Genomic DNA, 12,646 nt, shown 5'->3' with positions numbered 1-12,646 from the left:
CGCAACATAGAGAGGGCCACCATGTCCTTCTGTGCCTTGTTAGCACCGGTGCCCAAGGCCAAGTGCCCGGAGTGTCGTTCTCCGACCACCAACCTCGGGGCATCCTCCTTCCCAGTGAAGACGGTCTAGCCGCGGCCTCGGCCGGTGGTGTTCCGGCCGGGCTCCCCCTCCCTCTGCGGGAGGGGTCGCGATTCCTTTCACGACCCCTTTCCGCCAGCTCCTTCTGTGACATCACATATTCACAGAAGGAGGCAAGACTCTTCCAATTCTCTTCGCTGGCAAGCATTTCGCGTATTATGCCCGCCAGCGAGAGGTCCCATCCAATGTGGCACCTTAATGCCACCTTCTGTGCAGCCCACGCTGGGCAGTGCTCCAGCGTGTGTTGCGCGTCTTCCCTCGCCGCATCGCAGTGGTGGCAGCCGGGTGCCGCCTCCTTTCCTATTCGCCACAGGTACTCACCGAAGCATCCATGCCCGGTGAGCACCTAGGTCATCCGGAAGGAGACCCTCCCGGAGCCACGATCCACCCATCTCTCCAATACTGGGAGGATCGCCCCGACGGCGCGCTGGTCGGCCGCGCGTTCTTCCAATTCGCCGCACCGTTTATCCAGCGCGTTCCGCCGGGCCTGGCTTCTGAGGGCCTCTACATCTGACTCCAGCCAGGGCACCCCCCCCCCCCCCCTGGGGGGCGTGCGGAGCTGCCAATAGACAGCCGCATCGCCCTCCGCCAGGTATTGATAGGGGATGTATCCGGCCAGAGTCATCGCCGCCTCATAGGAGATTGTACAATACCCCCTGACCGCCCTGATGGCCATCAGGCCGTTCGCCCACACCGGCGACCCATACAGAGCCACCGATCGCACGAGGCCTCCGCGTAGAGGCGGGGCGCCCCCTAAGTAGGGAAGGAGGCTGCATAGCGCACCCGCTACCCCCTCCAACCTTTTTTCTTTATCGAGGGGAAATCTTCTAAAAGATATCCCCACTCCCCGGGGAAGGAGCGGGGGTAGTGTGGGATTTGTACCCACTAAAACCCCTCGGTGATTCCCGCCCCGGCGGCATGGCTCGTCCCGGGATCGTGCGTTATCGTCACCGCGACGCGCCAAAATGCCGCCATGTGACCCTGGAGGGGTCACCCTTCTGCCCCGGGCCCCCGCCCGTGACACCTGCGGCCATGGCGGCCTCGATCAATCCCGGGAACTCCGACACCCCGGACCGAGAACCGCCGACACTCGCACAAGGGGACGAGGACCGACGTCGGGGAGGGCGGCGCGATCCCCGTCCCTCCACTTCTTGCCACTTAAAACTACGCAAACACTGACACAGACACACCACCAACACACACACACACACCCACTCACACACCCACTCACTCCCCTTTCACACCGTGGGGACGAAGCGGAGAAGCCGCGACGCCCCACTACCCTCAAGAGGGCACCCGTGAAGCGGGTCGCCCTCTCCCTCTCCTTCTGCCATTCACTCCGCGTCTTTCCCTTTCACGCTCTGCCTCCTCCTTCCGCGAGATCACCGTCTCGCAGAAGGAGGCGACAGCCTCCCATCCCTCGTCACTTTTTAGCATTCTCTCTACCACATCTCCCAGGCACGCAGCATCACATTCCAACTCACACTCTAGGTGGTGCCTCTGCAACGCAAATGCAGGGCACCTACCTAGCCCGTGCTGGGCGTCGTCGGGCCCAGCACCACCACACTCATGACACATCGGTGTCCGTTCCCTTCTGATCCGGCACAGGTACTCCCCGAAGCAACCATGCCCGGTGAGCACCTGCGTGATCCGGAACGAGAGCCGCCCGTGGCCGCGGTCCATCCATTGCTCCATTCGCGGAAGCGCGCTTCTCCACGGGCCCGATGGAGGATAACTCCTCCTTCCAGCGGGAGACAGCAGCGCGTCGGGCCTGCAGCCTGACCTCCTCGACGCTGAGCCCTGGCTGGGCACCCTCTACAACCCTCTCCTGGCGGAGGGCGTATCTGTATCCGTATACAGACGCTTCCACCTCCGCCTGATACTTCCAGGGAATTACCCCAGCCAGGACCATAGCCGACTCATAGGAGATCGTACGGTACCCCATCACCACCCTGACCGCCAGCCGCCGCTCCACTTTTCGCAAAACACCTTGCGAGCGGCGACTGGCAGCCAGGTCGGCAGCCCAAACTGGAGCGCCAGATAGGGCCATGCTCCGCACAACCCCCATATAGAGCCGGCGCACCCTCTCGCTCGGACCCCTCAGGTTGGGCAAAAGGCGCGCCAGCGCGCCCGCAACACGTTCCAACCTGCGGGCCAACGCGTCGAAGTGGGCACCGAAGCTCCAGTGGCTGTCCAGTCGGAGTCCGAGATACCGCATCTCGGACCCGATCTGGACTTCGGCCCCGCCTACCCGGATCGACGCTCCGGCAGGAGGATAGCCCCCCCCCCCCCGCACCATGTCCGGCAAAAGGCCACGACCTCGGTTTTGTGGGGAGCCACCTCCAGCCCGAGCGCCCGGATCTCGGCATTGACCACCGATGCGCCCGACTCTGCGAGGCGGCTGGTCCTCGCCCAATCTCGCCCTACCGCTAGGATATGAGTATCATCTGCAAAACATGTTAGAAATAAACACGGTGGCAGTGGGGCCCGCAGAGGGGGTTCGTACCCCACGATCCACAGGTGCGGATCGAGTACCGCACCCTGGGGCACGCTCCGCTCAACCTTCCTCATACTCTCTCGGCGCCCGACCGATCGACACGCTCGATCGTCCTCTCCCGAAGATAGTCCCCTATGATATTACATATCACCGGGGAAACCCGGTGTCTTTCTAAACCCTCCAATATTGTCCTGTGGGGCAGGGTGTTGAATGCGTTAACTGTATCCAACGATATAGCAATCGCGACCCCGCCCCTTGACGTGGCCGACTGGGCGATGTCCCTCACGCGCTGGATCGCGTCGATGGTGCTCTTACCCCTTCTGAAACCGAATTGCCAGTCGGCCACGTCGGGACCATCTCCGGAGAGATGATCGGTGAGCCTCTTCGCGATAATAGTCTCGAATATCTTCCCGATGACGTCTAATAAAACGATCGGCCGGTACGCCGAGGGTCCCCCTTCGGGTCGCCCATCCTTTTTTAGGAGGACCAGCCGTCCCCGTTTCCAAGTTTCCGGAAACTTCCCTATCTTCAGACAGGCGCGGAAGAGGCCCCTCAGTCTATCTCCCAAAAATGGGAGTGCCAAGGCCCAAGCTCGGCCCGGGATGCCGTCAGTGCCTGGTGCGGTGTTACGCGCACTGACCCTCTTGACGGCATAGACGAGCTCCTCGTCTGAGACCCCCATATCGTCGGTCCACAGAAGGTGGGCCGACGACCCGGAGCGCGTCGGTGGATTATCTTCTCGCGGAAACAAAGTTTCCACGACGCGCCCCAGTAGCTGGTGGTCGAGGCTCTCCGTAACCTGTGGGGCGTATGGCCGAAGTTTACCCATAACTAACTTATATGGCCGCCCCCACCGGTCCCGCTCAAGAGAGCCGAGGAACTCGTCCCAGGCTCGATCCTTGGACTCCCTGATGGCTTTCTTGTAAGCCGCTACCCCCTCCCGGTAGCAGCCCCAAAGTTGCTGCTCCCTCGCGGGGTCGCGGTTGCGTCTCCGTCGGGCGCGCTGATACTGGCGACGCAATGGGAGACAAGCTGCGCGCAGTTGCGCTATCTCCCCCGTCCACTAGTACGCCGCCCGACGCGGGCAAGGGGTGGCCTGGGGCATCGCTACGTCGCAGATATCCGGGGTGCCCCGGAACCACTGAGCCTCGCCCTCGATGTCCACAACCTCTTCGGCCGGAGAAGCCGGCCAGCTAACCGCGAGGACCGCAGCCACCATCAAATCGCTATCCAGCCTCTTCAGCGCCCATCTTGGCGGCAGTGGGCGTCCACCCCGGCGGCGCCAGGTTTCGGAGGAGAACTTGATTCGAATATATAAATGATCGCTTAACGTTACTGTCCCCTCCTCCACCCGCCATGCGCGCGACCGCAGGAGAGCCCCAGGATAAGTCCACTATAGACTCCCCCTGAGGCCGCACGCATGTGCTCGCCGAGCCCCTGTTTAACAACAGGCGCCCTTGCACCGCCGCCCAGTCCAGGGTTGCCCGGCCTCTCGCGTTGGTCCTCGGGGAACCCCACTCGCAAGCCTTCGCGTTGAAGTCCCCGAGGACCATAACGCGCTGGGTGGGGCAACGCGACACTAACTGCCCCACTCTGTCCAACAACTCTTCATACTCTGCGAGAGAGACCAGCTGGGTGGTGCGTAGACGCTCACCACCGCTATTTCCCCCCATCTAACCGCGACGGCTCCCGTTCCTGCCGCAATCAGAGAGCGGGGGGGGGGGGGCGGACTTCCCGCGCGAAACAATGGCTACCGTCGCGCCGCGAACCAGTGAGGCTGGTACGGGACGCGATAGGGTTCTGCCACTATCCCTAACAGACAGTCCCACTCGGCGAGGGTGTGCAGGAAGACGTCCTGGGCTCCCGCCGAGTGGTTCGCGTTGCACTGTAGAATGGGACTCAACGGCCCCATCACTGACCTTGCTCCTCTGCCACCTCCATGGCGCTTTCCTCAGCCGGAGTGGCCTGCTGTGACTCTGCTTCCTCTGTGGCAGCTTGCGCCTTCCCCTCGTCGACAGGTTAGTTAGCCCCCCCCTTTTCTTTTTCAGGTACCGCTGCTTTTTCTTTTTCTTTTTCAGGTGCAGCAGTTTTCTTCTTCCTCTGCGGTGGTGCGCACCCCGCTGACCCCAGACAAGGAGCACTGGGCCTTCCAAGATCACTGCAGAGGGGGCATTTGAACTTGTTGTTGCAGTTTGCAGCCCTGTGCCCCCCTTCTCCGCACGCATAACACCTGCTGGACCGGTCGACTCCCTCGCCGCACTGCTGGGACCCTTCTGGAGGCAGCGGTAACAATGCATCGGCCTAGTCGGCAATATCTCAACTCTGGCCGTTATCCATCCTATTCCGACGCGTCCCGCTGCCTCCGCTCTCTTGGCCGTGATTAGGGGACACCGGACCCACACGGTCCCCATTGAATTGCGTCCCCTCTTGATCTCGCCGACCTTTATGTCTTCGGCGGAGCATTCTCCTAGCTCCGCCAGGACTTGCGCCACCTCCTCCTTTTCCATGGAGTCGTCCAAATTTAACAGGCGAATCTCCGTCGTCTTCACCGGATTGGCTATCCTTACTTCGGAGTCCCTGAACACTTCCCTCAATTTGCCGGCCAAATTAACCGCCTTAGCCTTGCCTTCTTGTCCAAGGGTCCCCAAAACTAGTCCCCCGGTGGCCGCCTTCCTTATTTTCACCTCAGTGATTCCTAACTCCGTTAGCTTCTGGGGGGGGGATCGCCTCCCTTGCTTTTTTCAGTACTTGCGAGTAAGTCGCCGCCCCCCCCCCCCCCCCCCCCCCGGTGGTACCGTCAGGGTCACCGCCACTGTTCTGGTCTGCCGCGGAACCCTGACTCTCCTCTTCTCGGCCGACGCACAGTGGCGAAAAACGGCGAAAACGTGGACAAAACTATCTTCGATTCTGAGATAAATTATTTAAATGTTTTTAGATAAAATGATTATATTAGTGTTACAAATTAATTTTTTGTGTTAAAAATCGAATTTTGATTTGTTAGTTAACTAATACGGTTAGTTAACTAGTACGTATGAATTTTTATCTCGAAAACTATTTATCGAAATTAATTAAATCTTTTTGCATTTTAAACTTGAATGTTTGAACTATCATAATAATATTTTTTTTCATTAGCAAATTCATTTTTTATTATCAGAAATTGCAAATAAATTTTTATTTTTAAAATTTTTTAATAACGTTTAAATATCTAATATGTAATATATATATATGGGTGTGGATATTGAAATCTCACGTACAAAACAAGACTTTTTGCAACGGTCAGCGACGACATATTTGAAAAACGTTCGAAACCGCTGTTGTCACGTATGATAATAGGGCGCGCGCGTGAACATAAATGTGAATAACTCAGAAAACCGCAAATTACCGCAAGATATCGTTACAGATTCTTGTTCGGGAAGCTGTCAGCTTTCATTTAAGCCTATTTGGTAGGTGAACCGAGGTGGAATTCACAACTTTTCCCTTACATAAACATTAAGTACGTTTATGGTTTATATCTCCTTTTTCAGTTTGTATCAGTGTTAAAGATAAACCTTTTGATGTGCAACCTACATAATTATTATACTAAAGTACTATAAAAAATGCCAATAAAAGTGGATGAATATAATAGTTAAATAATAATTAAGTAGTATTATGTTAAACTTTGTTAACTGTGAAACGTCCGGAACTGCTGTTGTCGCGCGCGTTAATAGGGTGCGCATATGGACAAAAATGGGAATAACTCATAAGACCGCAAATTACCGCAAGATATTGTTATAGATCCTTGTTCGGGAAGCTTCCAGCTTTCATTTAAGCCTATTTGGTAGGTGAACCGAAGTGAAGATCACAACTTTTACCTTACACAAACATTAAATATGACTATGGTTTATATGTTTTTCCATATCAGTTTTAATAATAAACATTTTGTTGTGCAACTTACATAATTATAATGTTAAAGTATCATATAAACAGCCGATAATAGTGGATGAACATAATATTTAAAAAATAATGAACAGCATTATTGTTGAAAACGTAAGGGAAATAAAAGAAACACAAATTGAACGGGGATTAATTAAACATATTTATTCACAAACACGAAGTATACAATTCGAAACAGAATAACAACAGGAATAATATGTACAATAATATACTAAATATACGAACACTAATAAACGATTTCGAATAATATATGTTAAATAATACGAATTAATTTGGAAAATGAATAATAATTGACAAAAATAAGGAACGTGAAATCACAATAAACTAATTAACAAAGAAATCAATCTTGGAAAATGATTTTAACGATAGTTTCAATGAGGCGAGGCAAGGGCGTAAGTACGATCGAATTGCGAGGCGTCTATCGAGCGAACGAATGAACGAATGATAAGAGCGACTCGATCCGTAGCGGCACGGACCCCGCTGAGTCACGTGGTCCTACCCCCACTACGGACGATATCGATCCGAGAACGATTCAAAATCCTGGTGGCTTTGCTCTTAGGTTAGCCTGTACGTCTCGGAAAATTACCGAAGTAATTTCCGTCCGTTGACCCTCACAACAGGAGATGCAAAGCATCATCCCTCACGGGGCTTCATGGAGGCCTCAGAGGGACGTAGAACGCCCCCCCTAGCCACGGCTTGTCGACCACAGGGACACATAAAGCGCCCCCGCGCCGCAAAGAGATCGCCTACCAGTCCATAACATAACAATAAATTATAAACAATTAATAATTAACAATTTTGATGCCTCACGTTTCCACTCGTTACCCCCTTGCATTCTTTACAAACGTCCTTGTAGCGGGTAGATATAAATTTGTAAATTTTGTAAATAGCTTGTTAACGTGCAAACGGCTAGCACGGTTTATGACAGGGACGACAGCGGAACTGTTTTTGAGGAAACCGTTTTAGAATTTTTAGTAAAAGGTCCGCAAAGAAAATAGTTAAAAGTTAAAAGAGTAATCTTGCAAGCGTCGGAGAAGCAAGATAAGTCTTAAATAAAGCCAGCAGAAAAACGCAACTCTTGTGATTCATTTAAAACACGCAACCCACCCCTAAATCCTCATAACTCAAACTATTAAATATATAACACCAAATCGCGACAAACTAAAAAATGTCGATAATTATCAACTAAAATGAAATATTTCACGTTCCTGTCATCAACAATTATGTTAAACTTTACCCGGAAAAATTGACTTTAAAAAATGTTCAACTTTGGAGGCTCATATCTTCGAAATGGTAGTAATAAAGTCATTAAAACTGTGAAAACAGTATGCACAGATTCCTTATAAACTAATTCCATTAAACGGATTTCAAGAATTGCGATTTTCATTTTTTGACTTTTGTCCACGTTTTCGCCGTTTTTCGCCACTGTGCGACGGTGCCGCACCTGGTCTCGCGGCTCTAGGTGCCGCCGACGGTTTGCCGGTTGCCTTCTTCCCTCCTGTACCCCCTTCAACCTGGGGGCCAACTTTTCAAAGTGGCCCTCAAAACGCCAGTGGCTATCCAGGTGGAGGCCGAGGTATTTCAGCCCTCTCCCCACCTTTTTTTTTTTTTTTACTTTAGGAAGACAGAAATCCAGTTTACGGACATCTGGGAAGATAGCCCTCACGCTTCCGGCGCCCCTAGAAGAGGGACGGTTTCCACGCATACCCACTATAACTGTCTCCTGGCCCTGCCACAAGGGCGGAGAGTGGCGGCAACCCGACAGGCTTTCCTGTCGGTGGACGTAGTCCACCTGCGCTAGGCCATCGCTCGCTATTGTTGAAGAAAAACTACCCCCTCCTCCCCCACCCCCCCTTGCCTATGTGTTCCATGTGTGGAGAATGGATTCTCTGAACCAAAGGGTCTTGGCCCGAGGGACTATGTCAAGATCTAAGGGGAGGCTCCCGGGCAAAAATGCGCTGACCTCCAGCTTGTCTTGTAACGCCCCCTCGGCGCCGCCTCCCGGTGAGTTCGAACATACGGTAAAAAACCGCGACCTCTCCCCACCATTTCGCACCTAAGTATCATAGCACGCTGTCTATTTTCTATACTTGATTCTGATTTCGTCGCAATATCTGATTTTGTCCGTTTTGTTTTCAAATTTTCAAAATTCCCTCCCCCCCTTCTCTTGAGCAAGGAAAGTTTACCTTCTAGCTAGATCCTGTCGCCTCTATGTATTCTATGCTATTCTCAGTTACATGAGTTTCAACTCATGAAAATTCGTGAAATTTCTGTCGCCACTAGGTTTATTTCCCTTACCGCACATTCGCCGTTAATATTCCGCCGTCGCTTCGTACTTTAAATTTCCACGCACCGCTTTCCATCGCGTTTTCGCGCTGTTTCCCCTTCCTTTGCGCCCTTTTAACCCTTTGCGTTATCGCCGCTTACCGATTTTCCCCGCATTTCCTATTACGCCCCAGTCTTCTTCCAGAACGCTACATGAGCCCATTGCTCTCGGTCAAAATTTCTCCTTCCTTTCTTCTGTCGATTCCACTCGGTCCCCGTTGTCGCCCCCTAATGGTGCCATGACCAGGCTGACGACTAGGTTCCTTGCCGAATCAACAGTTGATCGGAAGGGTGCTCAGTTCGATTTGACCTCTCTCCCTCCTCTGCCCCGCTACGTCGGTCCCCGCTTTGTGCCCCCTAATGGTGCTATGACCAGGCTGACACCGGTTTTCTTCTTTGCAGGTTTGAGTCGTTCGATCGATCGTGTCTTATGTTTTCTCCTTCTTCTCTCCCGCCGATCCCACTCGGTCCCCATTGTCGCCCCCTAATGGTGCCATGACCAAGCTGACACCGGTTTCCTCCCTTGCAAGTTTGAATCGTTTGATCGGTCGTGTCTATGTTTGTTTTACGTATATTCCCCTGTACCCGCAACACTCCCAGCACTTCACTGCACTCCCATAACACTTTCCCAACACTACACCGAATTAATTTCCTATCTGTTAATTATTTATTATTTATTATTTATTAATCTACTAATCACTTCACTATTTATAAATAATTATTAGTTAATTATTAATTAATTAATATTATTATTATTATTATTATTGTTATTATTAATCTCATTCACTTCATTTGTTTATTAATCTATTAATTAATTACTTCCTTCCTTCACTTCGTTCCGTGTCGTCTCGCCTCTTCCTCTTCTCCTCTTCACTGTCTTCTTGCTTCAACCTATCCGCTTGCCATTTGAAAAACGCGCCATGTCACCGCCACCTTGCTTGTTGCCGCGTGCCTCCGCTTCACTCTTAGGTTTCGTCCCTAAGGGCAGCTCTCCATGCGCTTGCGGCGATCCTTCCTCCGTCATCTTGCTTGTTGCCGCGTGCCTTCGTTTCGCCCTTAGGCTTCGTCCTTAAGGGCCGCTCTCCATGCGCCTGCATCGACCCTTCCCCGGCCATGTTGGCTGTTTGCGAACCGGCCTTTATGCTTTACGCTTTCCCTCGCGCGAAGATGCCCACGTGTTCGTACGATATATCGAAACTTGCTCGACTAACGCCATTATTTATTTACTATCAAATCACGAAAATACGAAAATAGCCAAAATTAATCACCACGTGCATTCAATATACCTCATTCGCCCTTTCCCGCACTCTAAATCCCTAATTACTTTTACATTATTAATTAATTAATTTAATTTCTGCGACTTTCTCTCGCAACTTCGACATGTCGCACGACCACGTGTTCGCGCAAATCCTTCTTCGAGGGTAACTGTCGCCCTTAAATTGCACTATTTTCACTCACGATATATAAAAATAATCGTGTTTAAGTCGCGCACATATTTTATTCCGCGGTCGGCCCGAACATTCGTTTCCTCGCTTTCGATTACTCGTGGGTTTGCACCCCATGCTTTCCCTCGCGTCGCGTGGAGGTCGCCATTACCGAGATTTCGATTTTTATTTATAGATTTATTATTTCATCACCGATTTTTACAAAACTTTACCGCTCACTTCCCCCACGGTCTCCCCTCACTTCACAACACTATTTATCACACTTTAACCACTTTTTCCCACGATAATTGAACTTTATCGCGGAGCAACCCCCGAACACGTGCGCTCGCCACGACAGCCAGCCGTGCTCTCCCCGGCATGGTAGTACCTGCCAGGGTCTAACAATTAGAAATTAAAAAGTTCAGAAATTTAGAACCTTGAAAATTTTGCAACTGTACTAATATAGAAACTTGGTTTAATAAAGATTTCCTATAAACGCATCTCTCGGATCTAAACTTTCACATATATCGTATAGATCCTGGATTGATTGGTGTTTTGCTGAATATAAAAAAAGACAGCAATTGAATCCGAACGACCAACCGTAAACAAACACTAACATATCGGCGGAACAATCCTAATGCAAGAATGAAACTTCTTATTTTTCCTGAAGCTTATACCAATATGTTTGTAACATTTTCCTGATTAAAATGAAACCAAGCACGATATAATTCTGAACATATTCATAAACTGGATATTTCCGGAGAATAATTTCAAGAGAACAATATATTGGAACTTTTGGACCATCGAGCCTTTATAGTTACAGAAAAACCCCGGCGTTGACGGACTTGCGACATTTTTTAAGTACGCACTGCTACCGTCCCACTCTTTTAAAAAAATCGCGTTAAGGGCACAATGGAAAAAGAGGTGGAAGGCCAAGGGACCTGCTAATTGGTTTTCATTCAAATTAGAATTTCCAATCAGAGTGTATCTTTCCTTATACTTTGTTTACTTGATGCAACAAGAAATTGCGGCTACATCAGTCTTGGAAAAAAAATAAATTCCGACGTTACTTTCCACTTGCGATCCTTGAAATTGTACATTTATTCGAAAATATATTATTCCACACTTGCACGCATTTTTTCGAACAAGATATACGTGCTGAAGATACTGAAAGCTTTATTTACATACACAGCAAAAGAGAATAGATATTTAAGAAAGGCTGAAGAAACTGTTGAAGGAAGGAGCCAATATGAATACAAAAAAACGGAGACAAACGGACGTAGGAAAGAATAAAAAAAAAAGATCGAAGAAAGGAACGAACGCAAAAGAGTACGAAATTATGGGATTGAACTTACTCGAGAAAAAGAGAAAAATTAGAGGATATGTTTAATTGTTTAAAAGAATATAATCGTAGTTTCCTCCGTCCAGTACAATTAATTTTAGGACTAAAATTATCAGTTTTAGATAAAATAATTTTTAATTTATGTAATTAAGTATTAATGAATACAACATATTAAGCATGATTCAAAATTACTTTTTTTATGCGATGCTCGGTAATAAATTCGTGATTATTCGTGATTTTGTCTTAATTCGTATTAAGACAAAAACAAAGCATTTTTATTCAAATAACAGAAAATGCATTATATTATTAAATTAAAAATATCGTTGGAAAATATTTGTTTCTATTTTATTTGTAAGCTTGAAATTGTCCCCGTAAATTTAGATTATTAAATGTATAAATCGCTTAGTATTTGTAATTGTTAATTGGTTCCAAGCGTGTTTCGTTTACAAGCAAAAAATTTACTCGAATAGATTATTAAAAATAAATATAATGTCTCGAGTACGATAGAAAAAATTGCATGCAAGATGGATTAATACATTTACGACGCCACAGTGGAGTATTTGCACCGAAAAAGCGGACATGAGTATTTTAAAATTGACGCGCTCTTTAAACTTCTATAACTTTGTCAAAATTCGTCCAAAATTAGTAAATCAAAGACTATTTTAAAGCTTGAACTCACTATTCTTGAGATTTTTAACTATTTTTATCACAGTTGATACGAAAAAGGAAGAGACGGGATATAAGTAAGAGTACTTTTATTTGCATAAATTCCTCGACATTTGTCACATACTACGAACTGCAGATATTTTTCTTGCAGTTTTTAAACATATTATTAGTATTACAGAGTATTATCATTTATATTTAAATAAGTTAAACGCTATAGAAACAAAATGTTTGTTAAGAATAATATTTGCTGTATCGTCGAAATCTTTCTAACATGGAGAAATTTGATGTTTCAAAATAATAAATCAAGTTGATTTAGAAGAT

The sequence above is a fragment of the Megachile rotundata genome, chromosome 10, assembly GCF_050947335.1.
Source record: "Megachile rotundata isolate GNS110a chromosome 10, iyMegRotu1, whole genome shotgun sequence".
NCBI lineage: Eukaryota > Metazoa > Arthropoda > Insecta > Hymenoptera > Megachilidae > Megachile > Megachile rotundata.
The sequence above is the reverse complement of the archived record's forward strand: the minus strand, read 5'-3'. Positions refer to the sequence as shown.